The sequence below is a fragment of the Palaemon carinicauda genome, chromosome 10 (assembly GCF_036898095.1).
Source record: "Palaemon carinicauda isolate YSFRI2023 chromosome 10, ASM3689809v2, whole genome shotgun sequence".
NCBI classification, from domain to species: domain Eukaryota; kingdom Metazoa; phylum Arthropoda; class Malacostraca; order Decapoda; family Palaemonidae; genus Palaemon; species Palaemon carinicauda.
In genome coordinates, this window is record NC_090734.1 from 39,524,660 (window position 1) to 39,543,592 (window position 18,933).

An 18,933-nucleotide genomic window follows, 5' to 3' on the forward strand; every position below is an offset into this window, starting at 1 on the left:
TATATATATATATATATATATATATATATATAAACTTCATAGTCAGAAGAGAAAGTTTAGTGAGAAAATTTCTTGAATTTTGAATAGCAGCAATATTAACCATATGGGATAAAATTAGGATTAACGTTGTAGGATATGCCACAGCGTTTTACGTTTTTTAGTTAAGTGGGCGCTATACGTTTTCTTTGTTGATGATAAGAATGAGGGGATAAGCGAGCATTGGGATTGCCTGATGTTTGTTTGTAATTTAATTATACACATATGTGCACTATTTTGAAGTAAATATTTCTATTGAATGGAAAACTGTATACATTTTTTGTTTACTTTTTTGTATGAAAAAGAAGTATTGAGTTGTTACTGAAAAATATTGTATTGTTATGTTTGGCATCTGCCCAAAAGGCCGCAATTTATGCCCGCCTTGGTGCCTTTGTTAGTTCAGCGTGGGCAGGCTCGGGAAAGCACATGGAATTTCTGCATTTTTGTGGTTCTGCAGTATTTGTGATGTGCTGAGCTGCCCAGTGTACTCAATGAGTACACTGGGCAGCTCATCACATGTTTTTTGTTTATCTTCTTGGGTAAGTATCTCTGATGGTTTTTTTTTAAGCTTGTAAGTGTGTACACTTATTCAGTAGTTTAAATAAGTGACAATGGGGCCATTTTCCGAACGAAAAAGTTGTTAGAAAGAAAGATTTAACTGGTGGTTTCGCATCGCCATTAAGCTAAAGGACAAAACGGTCTATCCTATGGTCCTTAGACCTTTCATTAAGCTCGTGTTTGATTAGGGCTGCCTAATGTATAATTAGGTTTCCATTGATTGCGACAGTTGAAATAAAGCCTATTAATGAAGATTGGGTAGTCGATATTTTATTCTTTATGGGTTAGCCTATTAGGCCTAGGCTATATATTCAGTAATATTTTGATAGTCCCACCCAGCTATTATTGTTAGCCAGTAAATAGGAGCATGATGTTTTTTCTTTTTTTCGCCAGCGTATGGCGGAACATAAATCATTGATAACTATATCCAAATATTACCAAAATCTCATGGGGTAATATTTCGATGCGAGTCCCACCCAGCCAATACCGCTTCTCTGTAAGTTAGTTAGGATCTTGATATTTCTTCTTTTTTTTTCTTTTTGCTTGCGCATGGTACATCAGAATTCATTACTTTTCGGTTATATTTCGATAGAGCCCTTAATGATTGCTCGTGTTAAAATAAAAACATGAAGCTCCTATATACAGGCAAACGGTAATGGGTGAGTGAGTCATTTTTCCGTAAGAAATTGCCAAATAGTGTCGCAAAACTTTTGCTTTTTCAGTGTTGGAAAGTGTGTATAGATGATCTGGCTACCCATGCGTGACTTTGTTTTTGTCAGGTACGCCGTAGATATTGGTATGTGGGGCATTTAACTGCGGTTACCAATTTCTGTTTCTTTTTCAATATTTGTAAAAATTTACTGCAGCGTAAGGAATTGCCGTATAGTATTGATTTTTTTTTTTTCATGTTTATTTGTTCGAAAGTGTGCCTTGATGGTTGGGCTAACACGTGCATGTGTTTTTTTTTCATCTGAGATGCCGTATATTAGAATGTTGGCCATTTTTCCGCGAGTGTCCCTTTTTCAGTTTTTTTCATTTCTTGGCTAAGTCATTTTTCCGTGAGAAATTAGCAAATAGTATCGCAAAACTTTTATTTTTATAGCATTGGAAAGTGTGTATAGAGGATCTGGCTACCCATCGGTGACTTTGTTTTTGTCAGATACGCCGTAGACATTGGTATGTGGGGTATTTAACTGCGGTTGCCAATTTCTGTTTTTTTCAATATTTGTAAAAATTTACTGCAGCGTAAGGAATTGCCGTATAGTATTGATTTTTTTCATGTTTATTTGTTCGAAAGTGTGCATTGATGGTTGGGCTAACACGTGCATGTCTTTTTTTTTTATCTGAGATGCCGTATATTAGAATGTTGGCCATTTTTTCGCGAGTGCCCCTTTTTATTTGCTTTGCATTTTTTTGCTTAGTCATGTTACCGTAATGAATTGGCAAGTTTTGTCGTAAAACTTATATTTTTATTGTGTTGGAAAGTGTTTCTAGATGATCTGGCTACCCATGCCTATCTTTTTTTTTTAGCCAGATATGGCGTATATATATAAGTATGTGTTCGATTTTCCTGTGTTTGCTATTTTTTCGTTTTTTTTCCCATTGTTTTCGGAATTACTACGTACTAAGTAACTATCACAGAGTAATGATTCATTTAGATGTTTATTTGTCGGAAAATGTGCCTTGATGGTTTTCCTAGCATGTTGCTGAATTTTTTGTTTTCTGAAGGGATCACCATTAGCACGTTGCTATTTTTCATAGAGTGCCCTTTTTTATTTGTTTTGCATTTTTTTGCTTAGTCATGTTACCGTAATGAATTGGCAAGTTTTGTCGTAAAACTTATATTTTTATTGTGTTGGAAAGTGTTTCTAGATGATCTGGCTACCCATGCCTATCTTTTTTTTTAGCCAGATATGGCGTATATTTATAAGTATGTGTTCGATTTTCCTGCGTTCGCTATTTTTTCGTTTTTTCCCATTTCTTTCGGAATTACTACGTACTAAGTAACTATCACAGAGTAATGATTCATTTAGATGTTTATTTGTCGGAAAATGTGCCTTGATGGTTTTCCTAGCACGTGGCTGAATTTTTTGTTTTCTGAAGGGATCACCATTAGCACGTTGCTATTTTTCATAGAGTTTCCCTTTTTCAGTTTTTTTCATTTCTTGGCTTAGTCATTTTTTCCGTGAGAAATTAGCAAATAGTATCGAAAAACTTTCATTTTTATAGCATTGGAAAGTGTGTATAGAGGATCTGGCTACCCATGCGTGACTTTGTTATTGTCAGGTACGCCGTAGATGCTATCGGCGTGTGGCGTGTTTTCCTGCGGTTGCCAATTTCTGTTTTTTTCAATATTTGTAAAAATTTACTACGGCGTACGGAATTGCCATATAGTATTGATTTTTTTTTTCATGTGTATTTGTTACAAAGTGTGCCTTGATGGTTGGGCTAACACGTGCATTTCTTTTTTTTTTTATCTGAGATGCCGTATATTAGAATGTTGGCCATTTTTTCGCGAGTTCCCCTTTTTATTTGTTTTGCATTTTTTGGCTTAGTCATGTTACCGTAAGCAATTGGCAAGTTTTGTCGTAAAACTTATATTTTTATAGTGTTGGAAAGTGTTCCTAGATGATCTGGATACCCATGCCTATCTTTTTTTTTTTAGCCAGATATGGCGTATATATTTGTTACTGTTTTTAGAATGATATATTGTTAATTTATTCTCATCATTAATTTATTTCCTTATTTCCTTTCCTCACTAGGCTATTTTTCCCTGTTGGAGCCCTTACTTGGAGCATCTTGCTTTTCCAACTAGGCTTGAAGCTTGGCTAATAATAATATAGGTATGTGTTCGATTTTCCCGTGTTTGCCATTTTTCGTTTTTTTCCCATTTGTTTCAAAATTACCACGTACTAAGTAACTATCACAGAGTAATGATTCATTTAGATGTTTATTTGTCGGAAAATGTGCCTTGATGGTTTTCCTAGCACGTAGCTGAGATTTTTGTTTTCTGAAGGGACCACCATTAGCACGTTGCTATTTTTCATAGAGTGCCCTTTTTTATTTGTTTTGCATTTTTTTGCTTAGTCATGTTACCGTAATGAATTGGCAAGTTTTGTCGTAAAACTTATATTTTTATAGTGTTGGAAAGTGTTTCTAGATGATCTGGCTACCCATACCTTTCTTTTTTTTAGCCAGATATGGCGTATATATTTGTTACTGTTTTTAGAATGATATATTGTTAATTTATTCTCATCATTAATTTATTTCCTTATTTCCTTTCCTCACTAGGCTATTTTTCCCTGTTGGAGCCCTTACTTGGAGCATCTTACTTTTCCAACTAGGCTTGAAGCTTGGCTAATAATAATATAGGTATGTGTTCGATTTTCCTGTGTTTGCTATTTTTTCGTTTTTTCCCATTTCTTTCAAAATTACTACGTACTAAGTAACTATCACAGAGTAATGATTCATTTAGATGTTTATTTGTCGGAAAATGTGCCTTGATGGTTTGCCTAGCACGTGGCTGAGATTTTTGTTTTCTGAAGGGACCACCATTAGCACGTTGCTATTTTTCATAGAGTGCCCTTTTTTATTTGTTTTGCATTTTTTTGCTTAGTCATGTTACCGTAATGAATTGGCAAGTTTTGTCGTAAAACTTATATTTTTATAGTGTTGAAAAGTTTTTCTAGATGATCTGGCTACCCATGCATGACATTGTTTTTTGCCTCAGATATATTGGTAGGGGATCCATTTTTCATCGAATGCATATTTCTAATTTTTTCTCATTCTTTGCAGATATCAAAATGGCAAGCAGGAGACAATCATTGGGCTTGGATGCCATAAATCAGCTCTTAGAGCAGTTCGATAGTGATGTCGATGATGCTTTGGAGGTTGATGACATCAGTGACGACGAATTCATCAATATCGATGAGTTGGAGCAGGAGGTCAGGGAGGAACAGGAGGTGACCCAAAATCCTGAGATTGTCGCCTTAGGGAATGGTGATAGAGAAGCCGACGACGATGTGGGGGAGGAAGAGGGGGTTGGGGCTTCGGGTTCTCATGTTGTCCCAGTCAGCACGATAACAAGTCCTGTGCCATCGACTTCACGTGGTCCGCCCCCAGTAACGGTACCGGTACCTCAGCTCACGCCAGTGGAGGAGAGAAGCAGGAAGAGGAGAAGGGGGGATCTACAGGCAGCCAGGGGGTCGGCAATCACCCACATTGATGCTGAATCGGTGAAAGGTCGCGACGGTACCGTTTGGCATAGAGACCCAAATGCCACCCTCCCCCATATGTTCACACCAAGGATTGAGCCTGGGGGTCCCACTTCTCTCACGTTGGGAACGAGCAAAGTGTCCGACATTTTCTCACTCTTTTTGACCGACCGCATGTTAGCCGAGGTTGTTTTGTATTCTAATGAACGCCTTGCCCTATTGAGGAGTCATTATCATCATAAGGGCAACGTTGCCCTCAGGGACATTGACCTGAGGGAACTGAAGGCGTTTATTGGTATCCTAATAATGACGGCAGTGCGGGCGGACAACCATACACCGACGTGGGATATGTGGAACCTCACAGAGGGAAATCCTTTGTACAGATGTACTATGAATGAGCGTCGTTTCACCCTGTTGGTGAGGGTAATTCGCTTCGATGATTCGGCCACCAGACAAGAGAGGGTGAAAGTGGATCGCCTTGCACCCATTAGAAAACTCTTCAATCACGTGGTGACCAATTGTCGAAACAATTACACCCCGGGACCACATCTGACTGTGGATGAACAGCTTGTCCCTTTCCGGGGGCGCTGTCCATTCAAGATGTACATACCCAATAAACCTGCTAAGTAAGTAAAATTCTTTGTTTTTTATATTTGCACATGTTATTATTGTTTTGAAATTATAAAAAAATTGTTTATATATATATATATATATATATATATATATATATATATATATATATATATATATATATATATATATATATATATATATATATATATATATATATATATATATATATATATATATATATATATATATATCTATATATATATATATTATTCTATATCTATATATAACTATATATTCTATTCTTTCGTATTTGTAAATGTTTTTCTTATATATTTATTATTATTATTATTTTATTATTATTATTACTATATTGATTAGTAATATAATTGTATATTGTGTATTTTTTTAAATTTTTTTTTTTATCTTTTTACCTTTATTAGTTACTAATTCCATTTCCCTTCTTCTAGATATGGTATCAAGATTGTATTGGCGTGTGATGCCGATACGCATTACATGTGTAATGCGATTGCGTACTTGGGGAAGGACACTGTCCAGATACCTAGAGGATCGACGCTTGGAGAAGTTTTTACATCTGATCTTGTGGCACCTTTTCAGAGAAGTGGCCGCACAGTGACGACGGATAACTTTTTCACGACGCTACCGCTTGCTTTGTCACTCTTGGATAAGGACATGTATTTGTGTGGCACCATTCGCCAAAAGCCTTATATTCCTAAGGAACTTACGGAGAAGGTGCTTCCCCCAAAGGAGTCAGTGGCAGTGTTCAATTACGAACACAATCTAACTCTACAGTGTCAGCAAATTAGTAGGACTAAGAAGGTGATGCTGTTGAGTTCCCTGCATCAAGATCCGTCTGAAGTCGAAAAAAGGAAGACCGACATTCAGATGTTTTATAATGCGACCAAGGGAGGTGTAGACACATTCGACCAGATGTGTTCTACATCTAGTTGTATTCGTAAGTCACGACGCTGGCCTCAGACTCTCTTTTACGGGATATTGAATATAATAATGGTCAATTCTTATATTCTCTATACGTCCATGCCTTTCACCAAGCCAGTGCCAAAGCGAACGTTCCTCAGAGATATCGCCTACGAGTTGTGTGCTCCCCTGGCAATACATCGGTATCTAACGTCACACAGTTTGTCGAAAGGACTCCGTCAAATCATGGTGGATACTTTCAAGATACCTGAGCAGGTCCCACCAAGACGTCGAATTCCCGTTGGCCACAGAAAACTCCCTAAAAGGATTCGCTGTCACAGCTGCCCGCCTAGGGACGACCGCAAGACAAACACTGCCTGTCTCCTCTGCAAGAGTCTTGTTTGTCTGGACCACCAGAGTGTCCTCTGTCCAAACTGTAGCATCTGTCCAAACTGTAGCATCTGTCCAAACTGTAACGCAGCGTTATTTGTAAGTTACAACATGAAAATTTTGTTTACTTTTTTGATTGAATATCATCAAATTTTATTACCGAAAATATTATAATTTATTTACAATTTTCTTTTTTTTCGATTTTATTTCCCTTCAAATTTTTTTTTGGGGGTCAGCATTCTAATTTTATATTCGTAAAATAATCGACATTCATCCAGCAACCCACCATACAATTTTTATGTATATCCAAGAATAATTAGATTAGTAAATAACACCCTCATCAAATTTTATTACCGAAAATATTATTATTGATTTACAATTTTCTTTTTTTTTCGATTTTATTTCCCTTCAAAATTTCTTTTTGGGGTTAGCATTCTAATTTTATATTCGTAAAATAATCGACATTCATCCAGCAACCCACCATACAATTTTTATGTATATCCAAGAATAATTAGATTAGTAAATAACACCTTGAAATTGACATACCCTTCCTACATTTCAGGAGGCAGAACAGGGAGTCTGAGTCAGTATGGTTGGCGGCCATTTTGTGGACATATCCGAAGCGTAAGTTGCCATATCTATATATATTCTTGTTCCCTATAATATTTGTGATATTTTGGTATATTTTTACCTGCATAAAATCATATTATATATTATATATATAGGTATTTTTTTACGAAATTTCTAAGTACTCAAAAAATGACCTTTAGATATGGCCCCTTATATAAATGTAATTTACAAAATAATGAAGATTTTTTTACATATTTCTATTCTAGGATAACATGTGTTTATTCCATAAAAAATTAGCCAATTCAGATTTCATTTGGGTACCTAAAAAAATTCATGAAATTTGGACACATTTTTTTGGCCAAAAAAAGTTACCCTTTTTTTCTCATTTCAGATCTTCACCTCTATGGGTCCGATTTCATCCAAAATATAGCAAGATGTGTCCTAGACATTCAAGATTCAATCCCTAAACTTATTTTTGTAAATAGGAGTAAAATTATTTTTTTATGAATTTTTATGTAAGGTCTTTTTTTCTACTTATTTTTTTAAAATATTTATAATAAATAGTTTTTATGCAGATGAGTAGTTTTTATCTTTCCAGTAGTTTTAAGCATTCATTGAAGTTTTTTTTGGCAAAAGAAAAAAAGAGGTTACTGCAAAAACTGATTTTTCAAGAATTTTTTTTGGCGTCGGGGTCGTTCTTGTCCGAGTATACCCTTAAAGGGGTGTCCGAGGAGCGTACCTATCCAGGGTTAACACGCGTAGCAAAACATGTTCCGCTTGCTAGAAAGTAGGATCTGTGAGATAATGTTTAATCGTGAGCATACACCACAGTAAAAACCAATAAATCATTAGCTTAATTATGTAACAAGGTATTTGTAAAATATGAGGATTGAACATTTACAAATGACTCCATAGAAAATGTCATGGGAAACCCTGTTTTCTATGTGTCCTGAAGTCCAGGCAAACAAAAGCTCTAGTGGTTTGACAGTGCTTCAATACTGTTACTCTGTTTTGATTACGGTAACTATTTTTTTATTATTATGATGGAAATATATTTTAAAAAAGGTCGATATACTGTAAATATGAACACAGACAAGCACTCTATATTTTAAGGTGTTCTGAACGTAATGGATGAAGATACCTAGCGCAAAACCATAACTTTTCAGTTATGGTAGTCGACCCACCGTAACCCAATGACTACAGATTTCCGCTAAGATTCATTATCAAAAACGTTTAAAAACCCCATGAAATGCATTACAAACTAGTCTAATTTTCTACAAACTTTATTGCACCTTTCCATAATTTTATCCTGAATTTTATTTTGGCCTTCCTGGTTGAGCTTAGCCTGCTTGTAAAGTTTTCATTGATATACAGTACAATTTTAGTTAGGACATTGAAGCCTATATTGGAATAGTTCTTAGCAAATGCACCATTTTGAATACCATATATCACAGGCGGAAACCTCTGTTCATGAAGTTATAGATTTTACTCAAAATACAGCTATTTTTCTCCTTTTGTCATCTTAGCAAAGGCTGCAGGAGCCTCCTTCCACCAGATATTTCAGAACAGAATAAAGTGTCCAACATTTTATATTCTAAATCTCCTAATTTTTTTTTTTAATATTGGAATATGCAATACAGTTAAAGCTCTATTTTATTTATCAGGTTTATAACGAAAAGTGTGTGTAGAAAAGTATGTTTGTTATATTTAGTCGGGTCATTGGAAATGGAAGACAATTCCATATTTAAACCGAGCCTCCAACCCACCCCTTTCTTAAGTGTGCATTCACCCTTTTAAGTTTGTATGATTGATAATTAAAGCTGAAGTACTAGGTTGGGGCGGCTAATATTCATAGCGAAACATGTTCTACTTGCCAGATTATACGATCAATGAGATAATGTTTAATCGCAAGCATACAGCAGAGCAAAACCCAATAAATCATCAGGTCAATTAATTAAGGAGGTAGATTATTTTTCTTACAGTGAACACTACTATGAACGACTATGTACAAAATGAGATCAAAAATTTTGTTTTCTATGTGTCTGGAAGCCCTAGCTAAGAAAACCTCCAGTGTTTTGACTGTTTCAATATTTTTACTAGGGTTTGATTACAGTAACTTATTTATCACAATGACTGGTTTTTATGACAATGATGGGTGGAAGCAACAAAGTAAAAAAGTTAATTTATACATCAATACAATTAGACTAGTACGCTATATTTCAAAGCGTTTCAAATGTAATTAATGGCGATACCACCGCTTTTCAATTGCAGTAGTCGACCTACAATATCTAAAAATTTATATGGATTTCTGCTAAGAATAATGATCAAAAAGGTTCAAAACACCATAGAATACATTAAGAACCAGCCTTATTTTTCATAAACCGGTTATTGCACCATTCTATAATTTTACCCTTGTAACAATAACCTTTTATGAAAGTATAATTTAGGGTAGTCCAAGAAATTATATATTATTTTAAAGTAGGTACTGCTATTCACTTTCAAGGAAATTTTGGTCTTAATTATAGAACAGTGCAATATCAGTTAGGATATTGGGACTTGCTTGATTAAATAGATATTTCCAAATACACTATTTTGAGACCCATATACTAGTGGCAGAAACCTCTTTTAACGTAGTTAAAGATTTTAATAAAATATTACTTTTATTTTTTATCAGTGTAAACCACAGGAGCCTCCTTCCACTCAGTAGTTAAACTGATATGGGGTGCACCGTTTAGGCTAGAAAAGTGTTTGATATATTTAGTCTGATATGGTAAATGGAAGACAAGTTCTTGTTCGAACAGAGGGTCAATCATGAACTTACAAGTACCCTCTTTTATTAGATTTGTATAATTGATAATTAATGCCGAAATACTAGACCACCGGGCTAGTGTCCATAGCTAAATATCTTCTGCTTCCCAGAACAGAGGATCAATGAGATAATGTTAAATCGCAAGCCAAGCGAGCTACATCTGAGCAAAATCCAGTAAAGGGGGCATTTGCAGAATGATGAACACTGCTATGAAACTCAATAGAAAAGTTTTTCTGTTTTTCCCCTGGGTCCTAATTGAACTGTTTATATTAGTCTTACTAAGGGTTAATATGTGGGATCTCGCTAGATTAATGTCATTTCACATTATCCACATAATGTTTAACATAGCCTAAGTGTATGGGCAATGGTGGTTGGTTATTGTAAATATACCGGTACCTAGCTTAGGTTTACTAATATTAAATTACACCGTGTTTTTTTAATTCTGTTTCACAAGTCTTATTTTTGTAGGTTATTTTTTGTCTAATGTACTATAACTGTGGCCCCCACATTATACAAACAAGGTTAGGTTATAAAACAAAAATATTGTATTGGTGATTATTTTATTTATTTAGAATGTGTGTATGGCACTTTGTGAACAGAAAAATACCCAGGCTTGGCACGCATCACTGGAAATTTTTTGTTCTACGTAAATGCGTACTTTATTTCCAATATTTTGCTCCACAAAGACACGCCATTCTTGTACATAGTGGGTGGAGTTTGTGTCCAAGGATATATTTACAAATCGGCAGCCACATAAACCCTATTAGTCATATACTTCCTCATTTGAGGTGGCCCTTGATACAGTCTTTAGCCAACTGTTGACAAATGTATACCTTGCTAAAGCTAAGATGGTCTTCTGATTGGACTTTCTGGTCTTTTAACTAGGTCTTTCTATTAGCACCATAATATTAGCACTCTGTGACCTTTTGATGTCCTTTAAAAAAAAAAACAACAATTCTTTAAATTGCTTGTTGATCCGTTTGGTTTTTGACATAGATTTTGTTCAATCATCTGTCTAACAATAATGTTTTCCTCATTTCACTGACCTATTTTTAATTTACAGAAAAATAGCATTTGGTAAGCAGCAATTGTAGGGAAGGTTAGTTAAGATTAGGCTGTTAGTTAAAGTTAACTAGCCTTAATCTACTGGACGTACATTGACATTTTAGAGGCATTATCATTGTCAATTTCCCATCGCCTATTTACCAGTTTTGAGGTTCAGATATACGTCTTCTCGACTTATTCCTACACCTTTGGTATCTTCATATGTTGAAAAGGTGCAACTATCCTCACCTAACTTGAGCTTAGGCCTACTCTGGTAGATAGGACATGCTCTTTGCTTGTCCATTATGATATAGGGTTCATGGAATAATGATCAGAACATGGCACAAGTATGATCACTTAGAGATCACATACTAGGAGTTCTTTTGGGGACATTATATTATGCAGAAATAGTAATTCTTTTTTTTTTTTTTGCAGATAACCTGGAAGTTCGCCAAGACCTAGGCTAAATAAAGCTTAGTATTTTTACCATTACCATGCCCAAGTGGAAGAGTTTTTATGATGGCCAAAGAAAATATAGATGTGAATGGGAGACGAAGTTTGCATGGGTGAAAGAAGCCCCTCATACTAAGGGAGAGGCATTTTGCAAGTTGTGCTTCTGTACTTTGAATCCTCGATTGGCCATCCTGCAAAAGCATGAGCAAACAGAGAAGCACAAAAAGAAACAGATTGCTCTTAAAATCCCGAGGCCTATTTCGTTTCGGCCCAATGGACCTAGTGAAGCTATTAAAAGAACAGAACTGGAATTAGCTGTGGCTATCTTATGTCACTGTTCCATAATGACAATTGACCACTTTGGTGAAATTATTAAAAAAAATGGAGTAGGTAGCACCTTGGGTAGCATATGTCTACATAGAACAAAATGCAGTAAATTGATAACTGAAGTTATCTCTCCTGCTTTCAGACAGGAGTTAGTTGATGATATAAAAGGTACAAAATATGCTTTGTTAATTGATGAAGCAACAGACCTTAGTGCATATAAGCATCTATGCATAACTGTGCGCTATTATAGTCAGAAGGAAAAGAGGATCGTAACAGAATTAATGGGTCTCAAAACAGTTACCGAGGCAACTGGGGAAATACTTTTTAATGTAATCCAGGAGGCAGTTGAGGAAATTGGCCAACGTCTTAGTAATTGTTTAGGTTTTACAAGTGACGGGGCCTCTGTGATGGTAGGGAATAACAATTCAGTGTGGAGTAGATTAAAAGAGGTGTCTCCAAATTGTGAGCAAATGAGATGTATTTGCCATTCTCTTGCCTTGTGCGTTCAGCACGCTTTTAATAAGCTGCCATCAAACTTGGGCTTCCTTTTGGCAGAAATTCCTAAGTGGTTTTCTAAAAGTCGTCTTCGAAGGGAGGCTTACAAGTCTCTCTTTCAAATTATGAATCCTAAAGGGGAGAAAAAAGGAATGCCCACTCTCTTCCAGCAAGCAGCTACAACAAGATGGCTTGTAAGAGGGAGGGTCATGAGCAATATTTTAAATAATTGGGAAGAGTTTCATGCTTATTTCATGTGTGCTGAAAAAAAAATGTGGCCAGGAGGCCAAATTTAAAGCACGGATGATGAAGGAAATGTTAGGTGATGGAGTAAATAAACTTTATTTTCATTGTGTAACACCAATTGTCCTTGCATTTGAAAAAGTAAATGTTTTTTTCCAGGCAGCTGATATAGACCCTCATAGTATGGAGAATGAACTTGCCATTCTCTATAAGTCAATGCAATCAAGAATTTTCAATCAGAGTGGTGATGAACTGACATACCAGCAAGTTGACTACGGAGTGCGCTTTGCCCAAGAAGTTAAAACGTATGTCGAGAAATACCCTCAGGAAACAGCATTGCTGAGGGTAAAAGAAGTTCAGAACCGCTGCCATAGTTTTATCATGGATGCTGTACAGCAGTTAGAAGCAAGGCTTCCACCCACACGAAATATATTCAAAACTCTTTGTAATTTACATCATTCTTTGATTTTAAATCAGGTAGCAAGACCCGACTTTCAGAAAATGCCTTTTTTTAAGCTGCTAGACTCTGAAGAAATTGACAGAGTTCATGAACAATATCGGAAATTAGTAGTTATTGATTGGCGAGAGGAGAGTGTGTTTGGGGGTAAAATTCTTCATGATACAGTACAGTTCTGGGTGGGTGTAAGAAATTATCAAAATGGAATGGGCGAGTATTCATTTCAAGAAGTATTCATATGGGCACTTGCAGCATTAGTTACACCTGTCAGTAATGCTGTTGTAGAGCGAATATTTTCTCAAGTGTCTTTGGTAAAATCAAAGACTAGGAACAAAATGAATACAAAGATGCTAGATGCACTTGTGCGGATCAGGTGTCATCTGCACTTTAGAGGACTCTGCTGCAAGCAGTTTGTTCTTCGTCAGATATGATCAAGCTCTTTAATTCTGATATTTATAACAGTAAAGATACTGAAGATGAAGACACCGAAAGAAATCTGTTTGAATATATTTGAGTTTTGTTTTATTTATTTATTTGGAGTGCAGTTTTGACGGGAAGCTCAGATATATTTTATATGTTTTCAGATATGTTGAATATTTGATAGTATTTTGGCATGTAGTTTTAGTCTAATTATGTACAAGCTTTTTACTGCTTTGATAACTATATTTGAGTTTTATCTATTTATTTATTTTTGAGTGGAATATTTTTTAAGCTTTAAGTACTCAAAGATATATTTTATATGTTGAATATTTGATAGTATTTTGGCTTGTAGTCTTAGCCTAATTACAAGCTTTTACTTCTTAAAGAATATATTTGAGTCTTATTTATTTATTTATTTATTTTGAGTGGAATATTTTTGAAGGTATAAGTACTCAAAGATATATTTTATGTGTTTTCAGATATGTTGAATATTTGACAGTATTTTGGCTTGTAGTCTTAGCCTAATTACAAGCTTTTACTTTTTTAAAGATTATATTTGAGACTTATTTATTTATTTATTTTGAGTGGAATATTTTTGAAGCTTTACGTACTCTAAGATATATTTTATATGTTTTCAGATAAGTTGAATATTTGATGGTATTTTGGCTTGTAGTCTTAGCCTAATTACAAGCTTTTACTTCTTTAAAGAATATATTTGAGTCTTATTTATTTATTCATTTTGAGTGGAATATTTTTGTGCTATAAAATATGTTTTGCGTAAATTTTCGAATATGTTGAATATTTGATAGTATTTTGGCTTGCAGTCGTAGCCTAGTTATAAGCTTTTCACTGCTTTAATGTATATAGCACATGCTTATCCAAAAATATATTTTATTAATCTGTAGTACAATTGCAATACTCATGCTAGTTCATTAACTAAGTACCCTATGAAAGTCTACAAATGTTTGTATTTTTTTATTGATGTTCAACAAACTAATATACAATATAAGAACAATTGTGTTTCAACTAATCCTTATCTGATTTTTTATTTTTAGCTATTAATGATTGTTTCCCAAAAAGGTTTAATTATTACACACACATATATACTGTATATATATATATATATATATATATATATATATATATATATATATATATATATATATATATATATATATATATATATATATATATATATATATATATATATATATATATATATATATATATATATATTGCTAACTATGCTACAACTTTACTTTGAAAAGCAGAAAACAGGATGCTGTAAGCCCAAGGGTTCCAACATGGTAATCGTAGCCTAATGAGGAAAGGAAGTAATGGAAAAAACGGCAAGAAAAGTATTTTACAGCACTGAATGGACTTTGTGCTTGGCTTAAGGCCTAAATTTTCTATTCAGTTCAATACAAGAGAAGTATTGAAGTGTGTGTATATATGTGTATGTATTTATATATATATATATATATATATATATATATATATATATATATATATATATATATATATATATATATATATATATATATATATATATATATATATATATATATATATATACCGTATTTCCCGTGTGATAAGATGCTACAATTGGTAGGACGCACCCTTAAATTAGCAAAGCGTGATTATTGTATGGCACAGTAACTTTTCTTATTATGGGTGTATTATGAAATGTTCAAGTTAATATTTATTAGCTATATGCCGATCATCCCATTTCTGTTACATATTCTTATAAGAAAGACTAAACCAATCGTAGTTTCCACCACAACTACTCGTTTACTCATAGTGCTTGGTGTTTCAAGTGTTGTTTACATGAAAGCAGCGTTGCCAAAGGTTCTTTATAAAATTTGGGTTTAGATGTAAAATTCTAGTGATAGTTCCAAAATTCCTCATATACCCCGTAAATGCTTACATAAAATGTAGTTATTGATTATAGATAACTAAAAATTCTTTTAAGTGGAATACTTTCTGGGTCTAGCTACTTTTCTGCTAACTTGGTAATACTGCACTCAAGTAACACATTATATATATATATATATATATATATATATATATATATATATATATATATATATATATATATATATATATATATATATATATATATATATATATATATATATATATATATATATATATATATATATATATATATATAAATAAGTCATGGTGTTATTTAAAGGTTTGGCATTTTTTTAAGTCATTTGGCATCTTCTGAGAATCTGTTTGGCATATTTTGATTTCAGAGATCTGGCAACCCTGGTACTCATCATATTAATAAGTGACCGGTGTTGTACAGCAACTTTTACTGTGAATTTAGTATCAGAATCGGCTCTGGAAAATGTAAATTTATTTTTTATGTTAAGTGAATCTTACCTGTGGAATTACTGTATTGTATTTTACATCATTTACATTAGTTCATATTTACATAATATTTACGGTATATATATATATATATATATATATATATATATATATATATATATATATATATATATATATATATATATATATATATATATATATATATATATATATATATATATATTTATATATATATATATATATATATATATATATATATATATATATATATATATATATATATATATATATATATATATATATATATATATATATATAGTTTTACATGAATATTTAAATTTTTTTTGTATATTTATTAGTGCTTTTGTTTGCAGCGTAAAACCTCGCCTATTTGATGGAATACATGAACACCACAGAGGAAGAGTGTTTGACTTCACCCTTAGTAAAATGCCGATATTCAGAACGTAGCTGCACTGGTGGAGCAGTGTTCTACAAACGTGATAAACCTTTTCTGCTTTATTTTTACAAAAGGATTGCTTTCTTGTCAAACATGAAATATCTCTACAGTCAATCTTTAGTTTTAATTCATTCACTAGATTTTTTAATACTATTGGGAACACAAATAAGAAGGTCGATCAATCTATTGGTTTAGATCAATTACAACGAATTCTTAGAACTATACAAAAATGCTTGGTATCATGCTTCATCCTTGGAAAAGAAAGCTCTTCGTCATGTGGAAATGTGAATGCTTTTTTTTTAGTATTTTTTTAGTCCCTATGACACCTTGGCACACTACACTAATTTAACATTGTTATTTTTCACAATTATTACGAATATTCACGTATTTACACCAAAGGAGAAGTGTAGCAACATTCCTCACCAATGCACGGCCTAAACTGACCCAAATGCCGAAAGCCACGAAGACGATGGCCTCTTTGTGATGACGGGGATTAAGAAATCTGGGTAATCCACCGATTTCTGGATCTCTAGGTTGCCGTAACTCGACCCATAAACACCTGGAACTATAGGCTACGGTATTTTTTTGGTGGTGTAAAGTATTTTTTTGCAAATATTTGTATATATGTTCGTACTCTCACTGCACTATATTAAACGAAACGTAAATATACTTATCTCAATAAATATTTCCTCTGAAGACATGACACAAACCTAATAAGTACTTGGACTCACATTACTTATATAATTTTGTATATATACATATATATATATATATATATATATATATATATATATATATATATATATATATATATATATATATATATATATATAAATATATATATATATATATATATATATATATATATATATATATATATATATATATATATATATATATATATATATATATATATATATATATATATATATATATATATATATATATATATATATATATATATTTGGGCTCCGGCCATGTCGTCCTGATGGAAGTTCCTAATAGGTACCTTCCTAGGGTATATTTGACTACAGTGATATTCCCAGAGAATTTTACCCTAAGGTATCCAGAATTCTAACTCCTGGAGCGAATATCCCTAAATAATCTCACAGGGATATCGCATTATATCAGAGGACGTATTCTTGACACGTCGCATAGCTATCTTCACCCCGAACAGTATTAACGCTTTGAGGGGTTACAGTGACAAAAATCTGAAACGGGAATGAAAAGAGAGCCGATCATAAGGCATCTCTCCTATTCCGTTTCCAGTGTGTATCTGATGAAGGCAGTAGCGCCCTCTTTATTCCTTTTCGTGTAGCTCTACTACTCGGTGTTTTCCTTTGTGTTCTCTCGTTATTTTGGATTTACTTCAACATTTTGATGACTTCTCTTGCCTCTTCTGCCTCTGGAAAGTTGAGTATTATCTTTACTATGTATAAAGGTAAGCTCTTGTCGTTTTGTATTAAATCAAAAGTGATATTAACGTAAACAAGAGCTGTTGCCTACCGGAGGCATCCTTGATGCCATCGCTCGCTATTTATGGGTCATTTATTTAGCTAGAGCAACGTTCCCGGTTTGTTTTGCTTTAATAATCTAGCTATTTAGCTCCTCTAGGAATGCTTATATAATGCCGTTAGTTTTTAGTTCGCTGTTTTAGGTAACCGATCTTGCCCTTCGCGAGGCTTAATAGCCTAGGCGTCTGGCCCTAATACTTTCATGCATGATATAAGTTTTTCCGAGTGTTATTTTATTGAAGCTTTAGGCAAATATTTTATACATGTAAGATATTGTTGAATATTCTTTCCAAGATTGTATACGAGAGTTTCGGTGAATTAGGTAATCGATTCTCACCTTACCTAGGCTAATAACCTAGGTACAGTAGTATACTTTTGCACATCCCCGATTGTTCTTTTCTCCTCCGGAGGCTAAGTTCAATCCCTTTCTCCCTCTGAGTATGCCTTTGACTTAATCCTAGAGGTTCTATCTTTATAATAATTCAGGTATAACTATTCTAGGATATGTCTGTCCTGACCTGATAACCAGATTGACTGGTTTTTTGGGTTAAGGCAGAACATCAGAGTTTCTAGTCTGTGGTCTGCATCTTCCTAGCATAGAGAATGAGTGCCCTTTGCTAAGTTAGGGGCGGATACAGGAAGCTTTGCTTCTCTAGTCCACGTCTGAAGGATTCTGTACGAGAGGATTCCTTCTTCTAGTGGCCTAGCAGACTGTCCTGTGTTGTTTTTCTCGGGCTGGAGAATGAGTTTTCTCTGTTGCCCGGCGAAATAACTTCACCTAACTTTGTTCTGGTTGGAGGAGGATAGCAAGTATTGCCAGTGTTCCTCCCTAATAGACAACTCTAGGTTAGGATGAGCTTCCCTAACTGCTGAGTGTGTCTCTTGCTAGAACGAAGTTTATAGGAACCTTATCCCTTCCCCACCTCTCTTTCTTTTATTATCTTTTGGCCGCAGTCCTACTTCCGTACCTAGTGTAGCTTAGGATGGAGGACCGGCTCAGCTCTCTGCCGGCTCGCAATTACGTGTCGGCCGGCAGAGACCCCTTGTTCTTTGCAGAGTGAACCCCAGACCTCCCTTGGTCTACCTTCCATGTCTGC

At 34.0% G+C, this 18,933-nt stretch overlaps 1 long non-coding RNA gene and 1 pseudogene across 1 annotated transcript; both read left to right on the top strand.

Moving 5' to 3' along the window:
- The first annotated feature begins 451 nt into the window (after positions 1–451).
- LOC137648398 (uncharacterized) lies at positions 452–3,970 on the top strand. Its single transcript, XR_011045609.1, has 3 exons — positions 452–575; positions 3,357–3,437; positions 3,886–3,970. It is a non-coding gene; the product is annotated as an uncharacterized lncRNA (long non-coding RNA).
- Positions 3,971–11,624: 7,654 nt separating this feature from the next.
- On the top strand, positions 11,625–13,619 carry LOC137647949 (uncharacterized; annotated as a pseudogene).
- Positions 13,620–18,933: the final 5,314 nt, after the last annotated feature.